A 20,116-nucleotide genomic window follows, 5' to 3' on the forward strand; every position below is an offset into this window, starting at 1 on the left:
TTAGACAAGCTGATTAGGCTATTGCAAAAATTATTGGTATATACAAAGAAAATCTATTATGACAAACCTACAAAGTACCCTAACTTCCTCAAACTAAAAAAAAACAACAAACTATCTCCAACCCTCGAAGTCCATTGTCTCATCACCCATTATCAGTTCCAATATTTTATCTTATTTTATTTTATTTTATTTTATTTTTATATTTTATTTTATTACTTCCATACAGGGGCAGTGTTCGGCCACTGCTAGTCGAAGACCTAGAGCCCCCCTATTCCAGAGGCTGGGGAATAGAACTGTTTTGAGGTAAGCATGATGGTTTTGTTATTAACTTTAAGACAGGAACATGAAGAATGGGAAATACTAATGGGATTTCTAAAGAGGATACAGGGCTCCTGTAAACAGAAGGAGAAACAACATAAACCAAATTCATAAAACCTTTCTTCTGGTCCATTATCCATTCACTTCAGTGAAAATATCTCTGAGATAGGATGTGGTATATATTGTTCTGTGTGTAACTCCAAGTTCATCTTTTTTAAATTGATTTGCTTTCAGATAAATGAAGAAAAGCCAAACATTGGCTTAATTGAGTTTAAAGAGTTTGAAAATGCAAAGTTTCCCCTAATTCTAACCCAACAGCTGTCTTCCAGCTTTTCCTGATCTCAGCCCTAGAAAATTAGAAAGTGAACTCTGTTTTTTGAATCATTTAATAGCATTTTGAAGGTGTCTTCTAATTTATATTCTGCAAGTACCAATATACTTCTATGGTGAATCATATCTTTGAACCCCTTTAAGGTTCAGGTATGTTACTGAATGGTATCTCAGCTATTCAAACAAGAACAATAATAAACACTTCCATTAAAGCTGCACTGTAAGAGTCAAATTATTGAAGGTCATTCACAACCTGCCTGGATGCCATCCTGTGCAATGTGCTCTGGGTGATCCTGCTCAACATGGGGTTGGACCAGGTGATCTTCAGAGGTCCCTTCCAACCCCTGCCTGTTCTGTGATTCTGATTCTGTGAGATTAAAAGAAACTCTTTGCTGCTTAAGGTCAGCGATGAGGGTAACGATGGTTTCATCACCCATTTCCAGCTGGATGTGTTTGATATGCACACTGTTGCAGCATAACATTAGTGTTGGAGCTAGGGAAGCCAGTATATTTGTGGTTGGAGTAAAACTGTCTCCACCCAAAGAGCTGCAGGAAGATGTGCTCAGGATGGAGCGGTAGCTCATCACACGTTTTGAACTAGGAAGGTTTATCACCTACTCTGCAGAAGAGTACGGTTACAATTAGGCTTAGGACTAGGGAATTTAAAAAAACTTTGAGCTGAAATGCTAACAACATCCTGCTCATCCCAGAGAGCTGGAATGACAGATGGACTCAGAACAGGCATGTAGCTCAGTCTACATCTGGAGTCAGGAACTGGTCTTATATTCTGCAAGGAAAGCTGAGGTGTAAGGTCAGGGGCAAAGTTACGTGGCTGAGTTCCTCTGTATGATCTTTGGAGTGATGTGTAATTGAAGAAAATAAACTATTCTTTTGAATAGTCTACATGTATTCTACTCTGAGAATTAAAAAATAATAATAATTAAAAGGATATTTTTTGTTTAAATTACATAGAAATTAAATTATTCAAATGCCATTGTTGTCTTTAGACATTGCAGAATGTATCAGGTGAGAGACAATGAGTATTTAGTAAGAGTCCAGAATGAACAAAATACTGTGAACAGAATTCTCTGCTAATTTGTATCAGATGCTACACTATAGGTGTAAATGAAAGCAAATGAAAGCAAAATTACCCCTCTTAACAGCTAAATAACATGATCAATCATTTATAGATAAGTAAACTCCTAAATCTTATATGATTTATAAATAAGTACCTCTTACTTGTAGACATGAACAAACCAAGAAGCCACTGACAATTTCAGAAAACCTTTTCAGTGGATGAAGTCTCTTTGCCTTATTGTTTATGTCCCTATCAAAATCCATAGTTAATATTTCTTTGAGATACCAGCTGTAAAAGAAGCAGGAGAATGCCCATGTGCTCATATGCAACTTCATCATCCAGAGGACTGCATAATGGAAAAAAATGGAGGTTGCCATGGTAAAATATTATTTGTGTACAAATAAATGCCCTGTGGTCAGTTTCTCCCTCAGATGACAGTGCTTTTGCAGAACTTGGAAGAAAACAGAGGAGAAAGCCAAATATGAGGAGATGTGCAGAAATGGAAAATGGGAAAAAAAAAAAAAAAAAAAAAGGAAATGAGACAGAATAAAAGGAAGATTTGTTCAATACTGTTTAAAACCTTTAGATCCTATTTTTTCAGACTTTTTGACATTGATCTTCATAATCCTTATATTGCTGTAACGTAGCTTCCCAAGGACTTCTTCATAAGGCTGTCACTGGAGTAACAAATCTGCCTGGCTGGGGCAAAGTAACTGCCCAAAACAGTGCAGAAATCCTTCAGGGGAGGGTTGCCATGTTCATGAGCCTCCAGCAGATGCTCAGGAACTTTGTACAGCTCAGTAGCTCAGCTCCTGTGTCAGGAGCCTTCTGTTTCCTGAGTCAGCAAAGTTTTGGCAGGTACAATGTCTGTGCTGTATCCTTGGGTGTTGGAGTCCTAGAGCTGGGATGTATTGCATTCACCTGCCTGCCAGGCTAAGATTTTGTGTGGCTTGAAGTAATCTGTCTCTTACCTGGGTATCTCCTCCTGCCTTCCTCAGAGCATTCTCTTTGCCAGCTCTAGCACTAACTGTCCTTTTGAAACTTACTGAGCAGAGCAAAGACATATGTAAAAAGGGAAGACATGATCTTAGCAACAGCTGTTACAAATGCAATATCAAATGGGAAGGGTATGAGAGAAAAGCATAAAATAAAACATATAGCACTTTTCCAAGGAGGCTATGGCTGGAGTTTTACAGATTCATGTCAAAGTGAATAATAGTCTATCTGACTGCAACTGGAAAGGAACACTTACACTGGAAATCATTGATCATGACCAAAAAAAATTAATAATAATAATTTAAAAAGTGCAGCTTCACTTCTGCAAACATTATGAATGAGGCAGCTCCAGCTGCTCCCTGGTTTCTAGTTTGACGCATACCATCAATGTACAGAACACAAGGTAGATTTACACCTAAAGCTGTACAGGCAAGTATCGCCATGGGGTTCCCCCCCACCTGTTCAAGTTACATGCCAGCATTTCAACAGATTGCATACAACAAAGAAAAATCTCTGTAATGTATCACTTACTTTGATTACAGGTCACAACTTGCTACTTACCTAACGAAAAACCTGAATGGCAGCCCAGCAGTGCTCCTGCACAACCCACTGACACCAACATTCTGCTTGTTCCACCGGGTAGGTTGCCCCTTTGTTTTCATGCTGCAGTGATTTGTTTTGATCTGTGAATTTTGCAGCACTTAAGCAGCATCAAAAGATCTTTAAGAAGGCAGCTATTTCCATGGCATGAGAAGAGGAATTCATGGAAAAAGAAAGGAGAGGGATAAAAGAGGTGGTTAGTTATTGTTTGGAATAATCCATTTCATTTCTCAGCAAGAAGAAAGCATGCTAATGAACACAGATGTTTATATTTTCATCTCTGTTTAAACATTGAAGGCCTGAAAGGTTTTTTTTGTCCAAGTTTTGTACTTCAGCACAGTTATTCCTGATTTACCCTGCTGTTGGTGTGAGGAGAGTGAGGATCCTCAGCTTGAAACATTATACAGCCCAAGATAAGTGGGCTATAATCCAAATAACAGATGTAAATGTCTTAAACCTTAGAGTATTAGAAAAATCTTTATATGTTCCAATCCTTTAAAGCTGATCCATGAAGAAACAGCACCCCTTTGGTCATCCCCCATTCACTTTCCAACCAAGAAGCCCTTCCAATTTAAAAATCTGCAAGGATAAAATTGCATTCCTTAGGTTAAAATATTTTTTCCCCAGGAATTACTTAGATGCAACTGTCAGACGTTATGAATTCTCACTATTTTGACTCACACTGATCAACTCTAAACAAAAAAAGACAGCCAAAAAAAAAAAAACTAGAAACTTTAGAGGCTCTCCTTCCTGTTTTTAAAGCTAGCAAACAGATGAGGCTATTTCTTCTAAACTTCTTCACTCAGACAAAAAAAGCAAAGCCAAAATTACACCCCTTCTTGTGGCTGCGGCTTGCACTGTCAGCTGGTTTGATCGATGTCTGCAAACAATCTGTGCCTGCACGCTGGGCATCTCACACCAGGCCAGAATGATCAGATGTGCAGGGAGCGCTCTTTGCATCAAACGCTGCATTTTGTTTTCCTTTTGTGGCAAACACGTTTCTGCTGCCAGCAAGATGACAGCTCTGTGGCTTCCTTGTAGCCATGTAGAGACAAAAGCAGTGATGGTTATAGTCTATAGTACAGTCCAAAGGGGAAAGTGACTAATAATGACACTGGGTATGATATTGCCACAACAATGTGTTGTCATGGACTGAGTCCTATGGCTGGCTTACAAAGTATGTTTATTTCTCTTTGAATTGTGCTCTTCTCTGATTAGGAATACCCCATTGTTTATCTCCAGCATCATGACAAGGTGGATTCAGCATCTGGCAAGCTGCCAGATTCTGTATTTCCATTAGTTTCTAGATATGAGTTGTTTCCTGATCTTCTTCTGAGACATGCTGTCTGCTTCACTAAGGCTCTTTATGTTGTTTCCCCTGTATCATCCCATAGCTAAAGCTCACACACAGGTTTATAGTTATGATGTGCCATTTTCTGCTACCTGCAAGGGAACAAACCAGAATAAGTGGTGAGGTATAAAGTTATGGTTGGATCAACAAGAGCTGGTCTTCAGCAGAGATCCAGAGCAGGGGTCCCACTCAGATTTGACAATTTCATCAGCTTCTCCAACCTGACTGTGGGCCACCTACTGCTTGTACATGCTCCACCTTTGCCGAACACTGGAGCACTTAATTCTTTTTCCAGACCCAGTGCTATGAAAAAGGAGAACTAGGCTCTGTCAGCATAAAAACAGCACAGTAACCTTCATCTCCTAGTTAACTCTCCGTTGACTTCCTTTATACAGATGTGACCTTATCTAAGAGCCTGGAAAAGATCATCCTAACTGACCAGGTGGTCGTAACAGCATGAGTGGATAGTGCACATCACTCTAAGTTGTATGACAGCATACTGTCACCAAATCACCCTCCACAGATCAGAGAATCCACGGGGTGAAAGGGCCATAGCAGTGTTCCCACTATTTAAGTTCTACACACTGGAGAAGACAGCAAGCAGGAACCTGTACTGCTGCTGCTTGTACTGCACCGTGCACACAGAGCAAAAGAAAGGAAAGCCAGCTTGTGGGGCATCAGCATTAAATTTACCTCTCAGATACCAGGCCTTCTCTCAGAGCAGAAACAATATTAAATCCCTTTTCTTTCTTCCTTCACATCTTCTGCCTCCCTTTTGTGGCTGTGGCTGCGGATAGACCCCATTCAGCCACAGGTGGAAGTGACGCATGCTGAAGCACTTCAGGTCAGGCCTCTCAGCCTACCCCAGCAGAAGTTTTCCCAACCAGAATAGGAGGAGCACAAGCTGGGAAATTTCATTAGAGAAAACCAACATATCTCAGTAGTCATTACACAGAAAATAGTTCTTATGAGGATGAGGTGAATCTTTTTTTTTTTTTTTTTTCAATTTACTTTTTTTAATAAATAAAATTTTGCTGGCCAAGCAATTGTGTCTTTGGAAAACCAGCTAGGTATTGTGGGCACCACTAACCTTCTGAGTTTGGTGACTGCTGAGCTGGGTTTTTAGTGTTCTCCTGGGAAATGCAGTATCTCAGTTCATCCTTCTGATTTGAACTGGGATTCCCCAAGCCCTGGAGGAATGCCTTAGCCACTGGGACATGGAGCCTTTTGGATCTAAGCACCTCTCAGACTGTTGCCTCTCCTCACAGGTTAATATCTCCAGCCTTTAGCTGTCTTCATCCCTCTCTGCTGTGCTAGCTCCAGTTTACTTGTGTATGTCCTGGGGGAGGTACAACCAGACACAGCGTGATGGACGTGGTCAAACAAGAGCTGAGTAAAGGGACACTGTGCTGCAGGAGTTGGGATCTTTCCTCATTTCCAGTGACATTTAAGAGTCTTCCAAGGAAAGATCTTTGTTCAAGGCCATGGATGGGGTTCAAAAACTTTTGGATTTGAACTTCGGGATTTGAACTTCAGCCTGAACTTCAGGATTTGTCACTTCTGGGTTACTGCACACAGATAGGGTGTGGACACTTCCTCCTCCTCTGTTTTGCTAATCCAGCCTTCTGTTTCTGCTTTTCCTGTGTTTGTATAAAAATACCCCAAAGCAAAGATATTAAATTTTGATCAAATCAGTAATCTCATTCACCTTTTAAAAAATCAGATCAAATCAAATAAAGAACAAGTTCTCATTTTTGGGAGTGGGGGAAGTGTGTGGGGGGGGGGAGAGGTCATTAAAAAATGCATCCCATGGGACTTCTGTTTGCCAGCTCTGTGGAAAAGAGTTTGGTGACTGGAGACCTGCTAAATAGACTGTGAAACTTGATAAGACCCCCTAAAAATCCTTTCTGATTTTCAGGAAAAAGTAGTAGAGCTAATTTCCATCACCCTTCATGTTCCTCCTCCTGTTCTCTCCATCTGCATCAGTAGTCTCTGTGAGAGCCTGGACTGCACCTTGCTGTACACTTGGAAAGCAGTTTCCATACCTCTCACATACCTTGTCGTGCACCTGCTTCACACTCAAAAGGAGTATTTACACTGTATAACTTAGTGCCTTTCATTAAGCAACAGACTAATCGCATCCCGCTGTGCTAAAGTTCCTGCCAAATTAGTCAGGAAGTATCATGTAGCAACTCATGAATTTCCCAAAATTTCCTTTAATCAAATTATTACAAAGAGAACTATTCTTCAAATAGCTATGTTAAACAACTGTGTCTTGCAGCTGATGTTGCTATAATCTTAAACAGATCACCCTTTAAAATTTGTTAATCATTAGGTTTCCTCTTTGCAACGTCTTTATGAATAAGCTTTTGGGAAGCTTGTTGTGAAGTCTGTTTTGGAATATATTATGATTTTGATGGCGGATTCGTATCACAGAACCACAGAAGTTGGCAGGCACCTCTGGAGGTTATCTACTCCAGCCACTCAGGCAGGGTCAGCTACAGCAGGCTGGCCAGGATGATGTCCAGTTGGGCTTTGAATAAGTCCAAGAACTGAGACTGCACAGTCTGTCTAGGCAACTTGCTCCAATGTTTAGTCATCCAAACAACAAAAAGGGCCTCTTTCTTCTGTTTAAGTGGAATTTCCCATGTTTCTGCTTGCATCCATTTCCTCTTGCCTTATCGCTGACCAACACCGCAAGTTTGACACGGATTTCTTTACTCCTCCAATCAGGTAGTCATGCACACTGAAGCACACCATCTCATAGTCACTGCAGCCAGGCTGCTCCCAACTTCCACACTCCTGACCTCATTTTCTTTGGAAATATGAGGTGCAGCAGAGCTCCTCCCCTCCCAGGTTCCACAGTCTCACTGTGTTGCCATCAGTGTGGTCCAGAAGGCTCCTGGAGTGCCCTGTGGTGTTGACACCCCAGCAGATATCAGGTGGTTCGAGTCACACATAATGACCAGGGCCTGCAAAAGTGAGGCTTCTTCCAGATGTCTGTGGCAGACCTTGCCTGCTTCTTTCTCCTGAGCATATGTTCTATAGCAGAAACTTGCCCACAGCAACATCCATTGGTGTCTGATGTCCCAAGGTGCAGTTCCACAATTTCCTGCTGCTCTCTTTTATAAGAGGAAACTCCATCTCTTCACACACCTGGCTGCCTTTCTTAATAACCCTGTATCCATATGCATCACAGAAATCCAGCTATATGAGTTCACTCAATGCATCCCTGTGACTGCAATGAGACCATTGAGCTGCAACTGCACACAGACCTCTAATTCCTCCTGTCTGATCCCCATGCTGCAATGGATTATTAAATGGTAAAGAGTGCATATGAAATAAAGTATCTCATTTCAAAATCTTTTTCATCCTTCTTATTTACAATCCTTCAAGAAATAAAATATCATAACCACTAAGCAAACAGCTGTGATTTTCCCCCAGCTTAATTCAAAGACTTCTGGACACACAAGGCATTATACAGAGAAAAGTCTACTTACACAGGTAGGTGACGGGGACAGAAAAGGAAGATGAGACTGGCTGCAGGAGTGAAGACATCCAAGCATGTGCTGCAGCTATTTTTTTATAAGGTCGAATCACATGTAGCAGCCTCACTTTCCCTTGTGTTATTAATTGGCACATTGTGATGTTTGTAAAGAAGCAGATTGGCTTTTGATCAGATATGAAAACTGACATATTTCTGCCCTGATAGAAAAGCTGCAGCTTGCAAGGCAAACCTGTGCCACAACAGCAGCAAGTGGGCAAAAACAGATGGACAATAACTCTGATTGGCATTGTTTCCTACATACATCCAACAGAAGTTTATTTTAGGCAAGGATAGGAGGCAATCAACAATGCCAGGTTTCAAAAAAATCAACAGGCCTTGGTTATCTCTGTAGTGTACCAGCCTCATGTTTGCGGCCACCTAATCAACCAGAGCTTTTGCAGTCAACCTCAACTGCCAGTGCTATTTGCTATTGAGTTTGCTATTATGCAACATCATTCCCTTTCCTAGCACTCCATTAATTTTGTACTTCATACGACTATGTTATTCACTTCAAAAACTGCCTTATGTTCTTTAATAATATATTATGATGCTGCTTAAAATTTGGAAATGACAGTTATAGACAGCTGTATAACCAAAAAGGCAATCTATAAACAAAATGCCAGTGACTGGTTTGTTTCATTGAAGATCCTGGAAAGGAGGTATGCACAACACAATATAATGTATTTTATTAATTCTTATTCAGCAAAGCCCCAGTACAAAAGCTAGGAAGAAAGCCAGCATCTAAAGAATTAATGTTATCTTTTTCTTTTCTTTTCTTTTTTCCATATCTAATATTGAGGTCAACTCCCATGTTTAGATAAGTGTGTTCAACTTTCAGAACGAGTGCATTTTAATTTGCAGTTTTGCATACATTCAGAATGCCAAAACCTAGCAAATTCTAAGCTAAAGGTGTCCAGTCTTAACTTCAGCTAATGTTTCTGTGACTGAAGTTAAAACCAGTAGAAGAATCATTAGGTATATATATAACCCATATATTTTTATGGCTATGTAACATGTGTTTAAGTGGGTAGAAAATGTTCAAGTAGAGATTTTCTCTCCCACTAGGCCAATTGGTAAAGTGGAAAAATGTACTTTTTTATTGTCCTGCCTGTGTCCTTAGACCACCTTAGCTACAGCATGGTTGCTCTAGATCATCTTGTGGATGCAGAGTTAGAATAGCCATTAGAGCATAGGCAAAAGTCAGCATGTTCAAATTTCAGGGATTTCTATTGATATTATCTCTGCCTTGGATTATCAGACTGATAAGTTTTATTTGTGGTTTAAGATTTGAACAGCCTCTAGATTGCATGTGACCAAGTGTGACAGATTGTCCTGTCTCTAAGACAGTTATGCCAAAAGCCCACTGGAACCCTTTTGGGTCCTTGAAATATCCTCTTCTAAGATAGTCTATGCCAAGGACGCATGGAGCATCCAGGCCTGTCACAATATGGTGCTTTTGCCACTCATTCCTAGTTAGACTCACTTCAGCCTCCAATACAGTTAACTGCTGAGATCCCCCTGTCACCCCATAAATACAGATGGGCTCTGGCCCTTTTTAGCTTGATAGCATTAGAGTACATTGTGCACCGGTGTCTACTAAAGCCTTATACTTCTGTGCATCTGATGTGCCAGGCCATCAAATCCACACAGTCCAATAAACTCAATTGTCCCTTTCTTCCCCCTCGCTTTCCTCCCCCCAGAGCTCCCCCAGTCCTGGTCAGAATCTTTGTTTCTGTGTTTGAAGGATTGCCTGCTGGAAGCTGGAGCAGCAAACTTTTTCCCAATTGTTTTCTTTTGCAACTCCCATACCCATGCCTCTAGGGTCGTGATAGATTTTCCATCCCATTTTCTCAAGTCCTCTCCATGGTCTCGTAGGTAAAACCACAGGGTGGCACGGGTTGTATACCCACCATATCATCTTCCTTGAGTGGATGGACGCTTACCCTGATAGTTGACATTGGTTTGTACAGGTGGGGAGGAAATTAATCTCTCTTCAAGTTGCTGGAACTTTTCAGACAGTTTCTCCCAAGTGTTCTCTTTTGGTCGGTGGACACTGGTTTGTTCAGGTGGGGATTCTCTTTAAGTTGGTGGAACTCTTCAGAAAGTTTAGCCACAGCTGAGACGCAGGCCTGTAAGGAGGAGGAGAAACTTTCTTCATACTGCCAGAGTTGTTTAGCCACTTCATCCACTGTGGGTTCCTCATCCTCTTTCCAGGCCATTATTGCCAATGAGCTGGCTTATGATGATGGTGCACTCCGTACAAACTTCCGCCACATGGGTTATGTACATTTGACTTCATCTGGATCTGTGGATGTTTGTCCGAGGTCTGGGTCCTCATAAATCACCCCCTGTACGGCTAATTCCCTCAGGTACTGGATTCCCTTCTCCATAGTGGTCCACTTGCCTGGTAGACATACAAGTTCTTCCTTGAAGAGATACCTTTCCCTCACAGCTGACAGGAGATGGCTCCAGAGGCTGTGAGATTGTGCTCCATCTCCAATTGCTTTGTCAATGCCTGAGTCCCTAGCAAGAGATCCCAGCCGCCTGGCTTGCTTGCCATCTAATTCCACACAATTGTCTCCGGTGTCCCAGCACTGGAGCATCCAGGTGACAAGCTGCTCAACTATGCAGGGACCAAAATCTTTTTGCACATCTCATAGCTCACGCTGGTATAGGTTTCGGGTAGTTACTGTTGATTTTTCGTCATCCTCATCCCCATCCTCCTGCATCCTTGATGGCCCATCCTCATCTTCTCTGTACCTAGACCTAGCAGAAGACTCTCTGCGCTCTAAATGACTTGAACATCTATACCATTTTTTCACTTTCTCTACAGAGGAAACTTGCACTGCTACAGCTCATTTCTCTGACCCAGCCACAGGAGCTGGAGCGGCTGCAGAAACTGGAACTGGAGCAGCTGCAGAAGCTGGAGCAGCTGCAGGGTACATCGTAGGGGTTGGAGTGGCTGCAGGGTCTGTCACTAGGTTGATAGCATTAATTGCGGCTCGATAGGCACGGGCCAGACCCCAGCATATTACAGTGATTTATGTCACTTTGGAACTGCCAGAGTCATGACACCCTTTTTTCAATCATTTTACCATTTTTTTTTTAGGATTTTGCAGTTGTTCAGGGGTGAATTTCCAAAACACAAGAGGTGCCCACTGCTCTAGAAACCTGCCCATATCCTCCCACACTCCCTGCCACTCACAACTATCCTGCCTCAGGACAGATCTCTGAGTGAGATTTCTAAGTAGTTGTTTTAACCTCAAACAAAACCTGAAGTGCATTCAGGAGACATAACAACAAGAACATGTTGGTATGAGTATCCCAAGGATATTCAACATCTTGAAGAACTATTGTAACAAGCTCAGAGGATAAGAGGGCAGTGAAGGAGAAAGGGAGAGTGAACAAGTAGGAAAAAATATCTTCCCCTTTCCCCTCCATAGATTGGCTCCCTGACAAAAAAAAAAAAAAAAAAAAAAAAAAAAAAAAAAAGGCAATAGGTGTAATTGTTAATAGTTTCCAAGCTATGGTTTCCAAAGTATGGTTGACAACAGTGCTGAGTACAAATATCAGGTTAGAGTCATGATCAGAAATTTATCAGAAATTTCATTGTATCATAAGCCACTGTTACACTGCACAGTAACATAACAATCTTAAACCAGGGCCTGGAAAGGATAAACAGCACGACAGGGAGCACATACAGAAAGTAAAATGCTATAAAACTCAATTTGGAAAACAGGCACAGCAGACTTGAGATTAAAGCAATCAGCATTGTGACTAGCAACTATTAAGCAGGTCTAATACTTACACCAATTTTAGTTTAACACACTCTGGTCAGATCTGTTGTTATCACAACCCTTCGTGCCCCATGTTGGGTGCCAAAAGGACTGTTGTGGTTTAACCTGGCTGGCAGCTAAACACCACACAGCTGTTCACTCACCCTCCCCACTCCCTCTCTGGGATAGGGGAGAGAAGTGGGAAAGTGAAGCCTGTGGATTGAGATAAAGACAGTTTATTAAGACAGGGAAATAATGATAACAATAATAATAATGATAATAGTACTACTACTAATAATGTGTACAAACAAGTGATGCACAATCAATTGCTCACCACCCGCTGACCGATGCCCAGCCTAACCCCGAGCAGCCAGCCCCCCACCCCGGCTAGCCACCCCTATATATTGTTCAGCATGACCCCAGATGGTATGCAATACCCCTTTGGCCAGTTTGGGTCAGCTGTCCTGGGTCTGTCCCCTCCCAGCTCTTGCTGCAGCCCAGCCTGCCCATTGGCAGGACAGAGCAAGGAGCTGAAACGTCCTTGGCTTGGTGTAACCACTGCTCTGCAGCAACTAAAACATCAGCATGTTATCAGCACTCTTCTCATCCTAATCCAAAACATAGCACCCTACCAGCTACTAGAAGGAAAATTAATTCTGTCCTAACTGAAACCAGGACACAGATGAAAAAACAAACAAACAAACAACAAAATAAAACACTCTTCCGAGCCTTTTTAATGCTGCAGCTGCTGCAGCTTAATAAAAACACCCATACAGCAAATGATATTTTCCTGTTTTCAGTAGCAAACTGAGCTCACTATCAGAGGAGCAGCCTGTGGCCTTTTTCTGGGAGGTTTCTTACACATAAAGAACTGCTAATACAGTCAATAAATTCTTGGAATCTGGAAAAGATATTGGTTATCTCTAAGTAGTTTCAGAGGCAGGCATTGCATTACCTTATTATTGCAGGCATATCCGTGAATTTGAAAACACTTGATACCATGTTACTTTGGTATACAAGTAAATATGGTTTATTTTGAAACCACTTAGGGTGTTTGGTGTCTCTATATCCAATTATTTTTATATTATCTCTTGGAAAGTAAACCACCCACTACTAGAGGAAGTCTTATGGCACTTGTGATAGCCTTGCTTTCTCTTTATATTAGGTGCATCCATTTAAGTGATTATTTCAATAGCCTCTTTGTATTTTATAGCTACTTTTCCAAAAAAAAAAAATAAATTATTTGTTAAAAATAGGTTTAAATAAGTGGGGATTTGTTGTTGTTGCTTTTTTAATTTTTGTTAAGTTTACGTTTTGTGGACAACACCATTCTCATTTGCGCTGATGAAAACAAAGATCCTTACAAATTTAGGAGGTCCTAACTCCTCAAGGAAACTAACATATGCAAAAAAAAAAAATTAGTTTGTGTTTTTTGTTTTTTTTTTTCAAAAAACAGGATTTAGGGCACACCACACATTGCAACAGACTTTTGGGTTTTAAAATATTTAGTGTTCATGTACCTGAGGGCAAGCACCAAGGGCCTGAAGACTATCCCCCAAAATGTATTTTGGGTGGCCATCTCCTGTCTGTGCCCTCTGCATGCCTGTGTGCCCCTGGCCCCATGGCTGTGGGGATGGTGCCTGCCTGGCTTCTGTTTCTTGTCCCACACCTCTCTGCCTGGTGGGGTGTAGTGGTCGTGTCACACGCAGCCACACAAGGAGCAACACCTTGCACTGTTCCACTTTGGTGGGCAAAGCCACTGGCCATGTCACTTTCACGAGCACACCAACACTTCCCTTATTCCTGCCTACAGCAGGCAGCCAAACAACCACGTGAGTCAACCAGCAAGAAGGGAAGCCAGGCCGGGGCAAGGATCGCAGTAACTGGCTGGTAAGGAATTAATCACTTTATTTTCTTACATCAGTTGTTCGGCCCTGACAGCACAGAGAGACAGGGACTCAAAGGCGTGAGGTGCTGGAGGTGAAGAGGAGTCTCTGTACATCCCTGCTCAATGGGAAGTCTTCAGAAAGCACAGGTCAGGAGTGCAAGGGAGAAGAGCAACAACAAACAAACAAACAAACAAAAAACAACAGGAACAACAGCAAAAGAATGGTTTCAGTGTAATCAAAACACCACAGGAACAGATATCATTTAAAAATAAAAGGCTTGGAGTAACTACTCAGGCTTCTATATGTCATCTTACCTCCACAGACAATTATCTGCCTGTTAGATGGGCTGAGGGCTATGTGCTCAACCTGACCAGGAATAACACCACCCATTCCTGCTGTTAACACAGGCGTAGAAAATGTCACAATGGGACCTGTTTTTGTATCAAAGGCTTAACACACTGGATTCTCTTTCCCTAAAATTAGATGCTTTCAAGTCATGGACTGAATATGCATTGTGAATTCCTGTTGGGTTATGTGTATGTATATTAAAGGAGACACCGTGGTAATCATTCGACACAGTAATCAGCACTGTAAACACTTGCAGACTTTGGTCTGTAGGCTCTGTAGAATCAGAGATAAAATATGCCAAAGGAACGAGTGAGTTAAAGTAAAAGTGAACTGTGTTTAATGGTGTAATGCCATGCAAAGATACCGACAAGTCTGAGCTGAGCTGAAAAGATCATGGCTAGCTTAGAATTTGGCACGGATGTGGCAGCAGTAAAGTGAAATGGTTATGAAAAGCTACAGTGAGCATGCAAAGTGAGTGTATTTCTATTGAGACAAGCTGTCTCATTTTGAAGAAGCCAGAAATTCAATGGAAAAGACATGTGCAAATCTATGCCAAAAGGTATGCCATGATCAACAAAGTCTTCCTGCCTGGAGTCCTCAGGTTCAGTGTTGCCAGGAGATTTTCATTATTGCTGCAGACAGCTTCACACACAACATGAGTGTGAAAACAGCAGCTGCTTTTTCCTCCAGGCTCTTGGGGAAATTTGGTACCCTTTGGAACATAAGATCATTTTTGTATTAAAGACATTATGCAAAAAACACATAACACAATTCTCCATTGAAATCATTTATGCCTAAGACCTACCTATTCTAGTTTTCTTAAAAAAGAGGAATTTCCAATCAACCAGCAGAGCAGAGACTTATGCGGAGAGAAAATATGGAAGCATCTGGTTTAAGGACAGACATACAGCATGTGAGTCTTCATAAATGTTTATAAACATAAATCACATACAGATTCTAATTCTGATCTCCCATAAACTTATGAAAACTAGGAGAAAGCCTTCCTAAGCCAGTGTAACTACTTTTCAGGAGGAAATCCGGGAGAATTTAAGAAGAAAGTACAAGTAGAGTGGTGTAAAACAGCTGGTGAACATAAGGGCTGTCGAATTTTGACCACAAACTCGTTAAGGCAGGAATTGCTTCTTTGTTTGTGGCTAGTGTGTTATTCCTTAATTGCCAGGGTTATTACAAAATGAGAGTAGAACTGAAAGCTCTGATTTTTGCTAATTCAAAGCAGAAATAGAACCGTATGAGTCTCTTAGAATTGGAAACTGAAGTTTAATGAGCCTAAATAACAGAAACCCTATTACAACATGTCAAGCACTCATGAGTCAGTCACATTTAACTTTGCTATGGTCATAGATTGTGTCTAATGCTACCTTTTTTACACAATATCCTGCTTTTGAAAATGTTATTAGTCATTCATGTCTCTCTGTGTATAATTTTATAAAGATTCAAAGACTCTTGATGAGCATAAATGAGAAATACACTACTGTTTCAATACGCATACTTTGAAAATGTTGCACAGGAAGAATTAAGTAGTCAGCCTACTTCAGTCTGTCTCACAGTGATATATCTCCTTGTCTCTGTTTGTAATGCTCTCTGAATATTATTAACTAAGTCTTTCCAGAGTTTCAGTGTGGCAAAACATCACATCAAATGCCGTAAGTGGAAAATGAAGGTCATAAAAGGCCAAAGAATAATGGAATATCAATTCATATTTGATTTCTGTAGTGGCCAAAGAAAATGGTAAAATGACAAAACAAAACAGGATCAGATCTTGATTTCAAAAACTGATGATACATTTTAATTTAAAAAATATATATGATCAGTGATTCAGCTGTGCTCCTACTGAAGGAAGAAACAGACTTTCTGTATCTGCTAATGGAAACAGGTGAAGGACTTCGGTCACCTAGAAACGCTGCAAACTGAAAACATGTACAACCATGGAAACCACATGGGAAACAAAGAAAACATTAATTTATATTGTACTTTATCATGTCTTTGTTCACCACTATTTTACACTAGAGAGAGAAAAGTAGTCCCAACAGCACCAAAAACTTTGTTAGCCACTAGAACATCTACATGTAGACATAAAGATTTTTATTTTTTATTTTTATTTTTTTTCCCTCTGGCATCCAGTGGAGGTGTTTCTTAAACAAAAGTAGCCAGAACCTCTGAACAGCTCATTGAGTTGGTTGCCACAGTTCTGATGGAAAAACTGATCAAGAGTTTAGGAAGAAACAGTTGTGGGGAGGAAATTGCAAAGTGTGAATACCCATTAAGAAGCCACATTTTCTTTTCAGATCAACTTTAATTTGCCAGTACACCCAGATGGCCACATCTCTTTCTCTCTGCTCAGCAAAACTATGCAAAGGGAGAAGCTGGCTCAGTATGCTATTGCCTCTGTATCACAGAATCTCTCTGGGTCATGAGTAATGGAATCAGTGAATAACCCAGGGGCTCTTTGTTTGGAAAACATTGTTAAATGCTGTCTTCATTTTTAAAAGAATTTTACCAAACTGAAAATGCACCTCTCATTATGAATCATAAGCAGCAGCATTAACATCACTAGAGCTACATCATGAAAGAATGACACACAAGATCAGAATTAGATTAGGAAATTTAAGCTAATGACCACCTAAAGGCCAAACAGAGATGTATGCAATTGATACAGACACTGAAAAAAAAAAAAAAAAACAACAACAAACGGAGGTCCTACCATAGACATCTGTGCTTAAAAATGATGCTTTGAGCAGCACAGTTGAGAGTTGTCTCCAAACAAGGATGAAAAGGATGAACAGGGAATTAATCCATTATTATATTGAAAGACATCTTAACTCACCTCATCCTTAACATCATAGCAGAGAATGAAGATTTCTAGTTTCAAACCATCATTTTTTAAATACATTAGTATGTGAATAGGTTATTTTCTTTACAACTGTGTACTTTCCTTTATTAAACATGTCTGAAACTCAATTTTTCTAGTATACCTTAAAAAACAAACATAACTTTAGAATAAAATTTCTCCTCCTTTCTCTCTGTGTAGATTCACATTCACATTCACAGTATCACTTCAGTTGAAGGCAAAGCAGCTTCTAGCTCAGTGGGATGCAGACTTAAACCCAGTTCCTGTTCCTATGCACAGTGCCTTAAATTTTCTTTGTGACCAAAGCTGTGCTGGAGGTAATGGGTCGAATTCCAGTCCCGTCCAATCACACAAATGACAGCAAACACCCGTGAAATCAAGGCAGGCAGAATAACACACACACACACACATACACCACAACAGGTCTTTTAGGCAGAAGCACTAATCTGTCTAAAAAGCAGCCTTGCATATTTTTCCCTTGGCTTCCAATCAGTTTGAGGACAGCTGCAGCAACAATTAACCACTTCTGACACCACATGTCTTCAGGGGAACCACGTATTTGCAGCAGGAACTTCTGTCCTCCTCTGCCTTAACCAGCTGCTCCTGACCTGGGAGCTCCAGCACCCCGCTACATTCAGACAGTGACCTGAACACAGAGTTTTGATTTTTTGAGTTTTTGCATTTGGCAAGCTTTCCTGCATTAAAAGAATCTGCAGGGTGTCTGCAGCTGAGGGCAACTTGCACTCAAACTACCCATTTGTAGAGAGTGAGTATGCCAGTTTCAGACATAGATTTAACATTGTGGGTTTTGCAAGCCTTTGAAGCTAACCCCAGAACAATTGTCAGCATTTATAGTGGTGATTCTAACATGCCACTGGGGATTGCTTCATAATCACAAAGAAAAGAAAAAGAACCACAAAAGCAAAAGTCCTGCCAGAAAAGTAGACTAAATCAGGCAGATGGTTAATATTAACTGAAAGGACATCCAGATTTGTGATTTTCTTTTTCCTTAACAGCCATATCAACAAATAAGTTAAGAAAGCTCCTAATATTTCTTCAATTTACCACTGAAACACTTAATCTCCTTGTAATCTGTAGGTGATTTCACAGCACCATCAGCTTTGCTGGTCGTACCAGCAGTGCAAGTGGGTTCCAGAGATTTCTTCTTTTTAAATAAGCAAAATTTTTATACCCACTAAAGACACAGGCAACCCGTGTTCTCCGTCTTTGATCATTTTTCACATTAAGAATATTTTTAGGCATTAACCTTATACCAGAGGACATGGATTATCTGTTCCTCTGTGATTTACATACAGCTGCACGAGAGAAGGAGCAAGGCAGTCCAAGCAGTAACTAAAACAACTGTTCCAGTGTTAAGAGAAACCACTGAACTCTCTTGTCACAGAACATATCTTAGGAGAAAATTACAAAAGGCCTGTTTTTCTACCCCAGATAAAAAGTGAAGAGAGTAAAGGAAAGGAGGATTCAGCTGTGGACCTGACTGTCTACTATAATTATGTTATAAAAATAAGAATGCAGTTCTCTCCTACAACCCAAAAACAGACCAAGGATGTTACCCCATCCCCCTACTCAGGGTCAGACCAAGGCAAATCTAAGAGAGGCTTACTTCTAAATTTAGCAAGACCTCTGCCACAGCAATGATTGTGTCTGCAGTCCCTGGCTCCTGCTTCGGGGACAGAACCACAGCCTTTAGGTTGGTTTGGTGAGGAATGCCTTTTATCCAGCCTGCTCAGGGCTGGCAACCTGTGGACCAGCAGGACTGCCTTCACAGCACACTGCTGGCCTGAGCCTGCCCCGCTCCATCCCTCTGGTTCCAATCATAACTATTATTTTCTGGTGACTTTTTAGTTCAAAGTAAAAAACCAAAGGGCCATGTGCACACCCTGCCACTGCTGAATTAGTGAAACATCATACTAGTGATGTGGTGTCCACATCCTAGCACAGCGCACAAATGCATGCACTAACCTCCTGGGACTGCATGTTTTAAGACGTGCCCCATCTCAGCACAAACTAGCATATGTACATCGTGAATGACGAACCATAGGATAAGGTACCTGCTGCAAAGAAGGCAGTATGATAAACTGCTTTTTTTTCTCCCATGCTAGTGTACTCTCCATCAAACAACAAACAAAACAAAACAACAAAGAAACAAACAAACAAAAAAATGCTAGAATTTGTGGTCACTAGGCTGTTATCTCCAGGGATCCAGGGATAGGAGCCATGTATCCATCTTCTTGGGTGGCTTCCACAGTCATATGCTATAATCAGGTTCATTTATGGAATTATTTCCTACAAAAGCAACCACTTCTCATGGTTTATTCAGCCTTTTGGGCCAGTACATGAGACAACTCAGATTGCTGTGTCCCAGGCAGAAAAGAAACTTGCAGAAGTAATAGGAGTTTTAGGTAGATCATATTTCTTGGAAATTCTTTCTACATGTAGTAGGTCACAACATAGGCAAAATGTGTCGTCAGAAAGTAATTGCTAGGCCAAAAGCAACCCTCTGAAAGTCTTTGGACCATTTATGTGAAAACCTTTCAAAATACATTAAGGTAGCACTTAAACACCAGATCAAACTAGTACATAGATGAACTAAAGAAGAGGGAAAACCCTTTATTTTTTTCATACAAGAAGCTTTGCCTATGCACCAGATGGCTCCTACTGTCCAAACCAGTAAAGCATTCCAGAAATTACAGCTTCATAAAATACCACTTCACTGGAGCCACAAGTTCATCTCCCTGAAACAGCCCTAGGTAACAGCCCTGGCACAGCAGGTGCCTGGGAGGTGCAGAACCCCCAGTGTCTCAGCCTCAGCAGGGCAGGGGGGATGCACTGCAGGCCTGTGGACCACCAGACAGAAGAATTTTTCTTGCTGGGTTTCCCCAGCAAAGCCTGAATTCACAGAGTGCATTAAGTCCACACTGAGATAGTGGCTGTAAGAACACCTCACCCACATGAAAAATTACTTCAGCAAAAGAGACACAGCCAGGCTA

The 20,116-nt window shown here is 41.0% G+C and overlaps 1 long non-coding RNA gene across 1 annotated transcript; it reads left to right on the forward strand.

Annotated features, from left to right (window-relative positions):
• The first annotated feature begins 216 nt into the window (after positions 1-216).
• LOC311427681 lies at positions 217-6,329 on the forward strand. Its single transcript, XR_014687482.1, has 3 exons — positions 217-303; positions 3,265-3,361; positions 5,942-6,329. It is a non-coding gene; the product is annotated as an uncharacterized lncRNA (long non-coding RNA).
• The last annotated feature ends 13,787 nt before the right edge of the window (positions 6,330-20,116 follow it).

This window comes from Aythya ferina (assembly GCF_964211825.1).
Source record: "Aythya ferina genome assembly, chromosome: Z".
Lineage (NCBI taxonomy): Eukaryota > Metazoa > Chordata > Aves > Anseriformes > Anatidae > Aythya > Aythya ferina.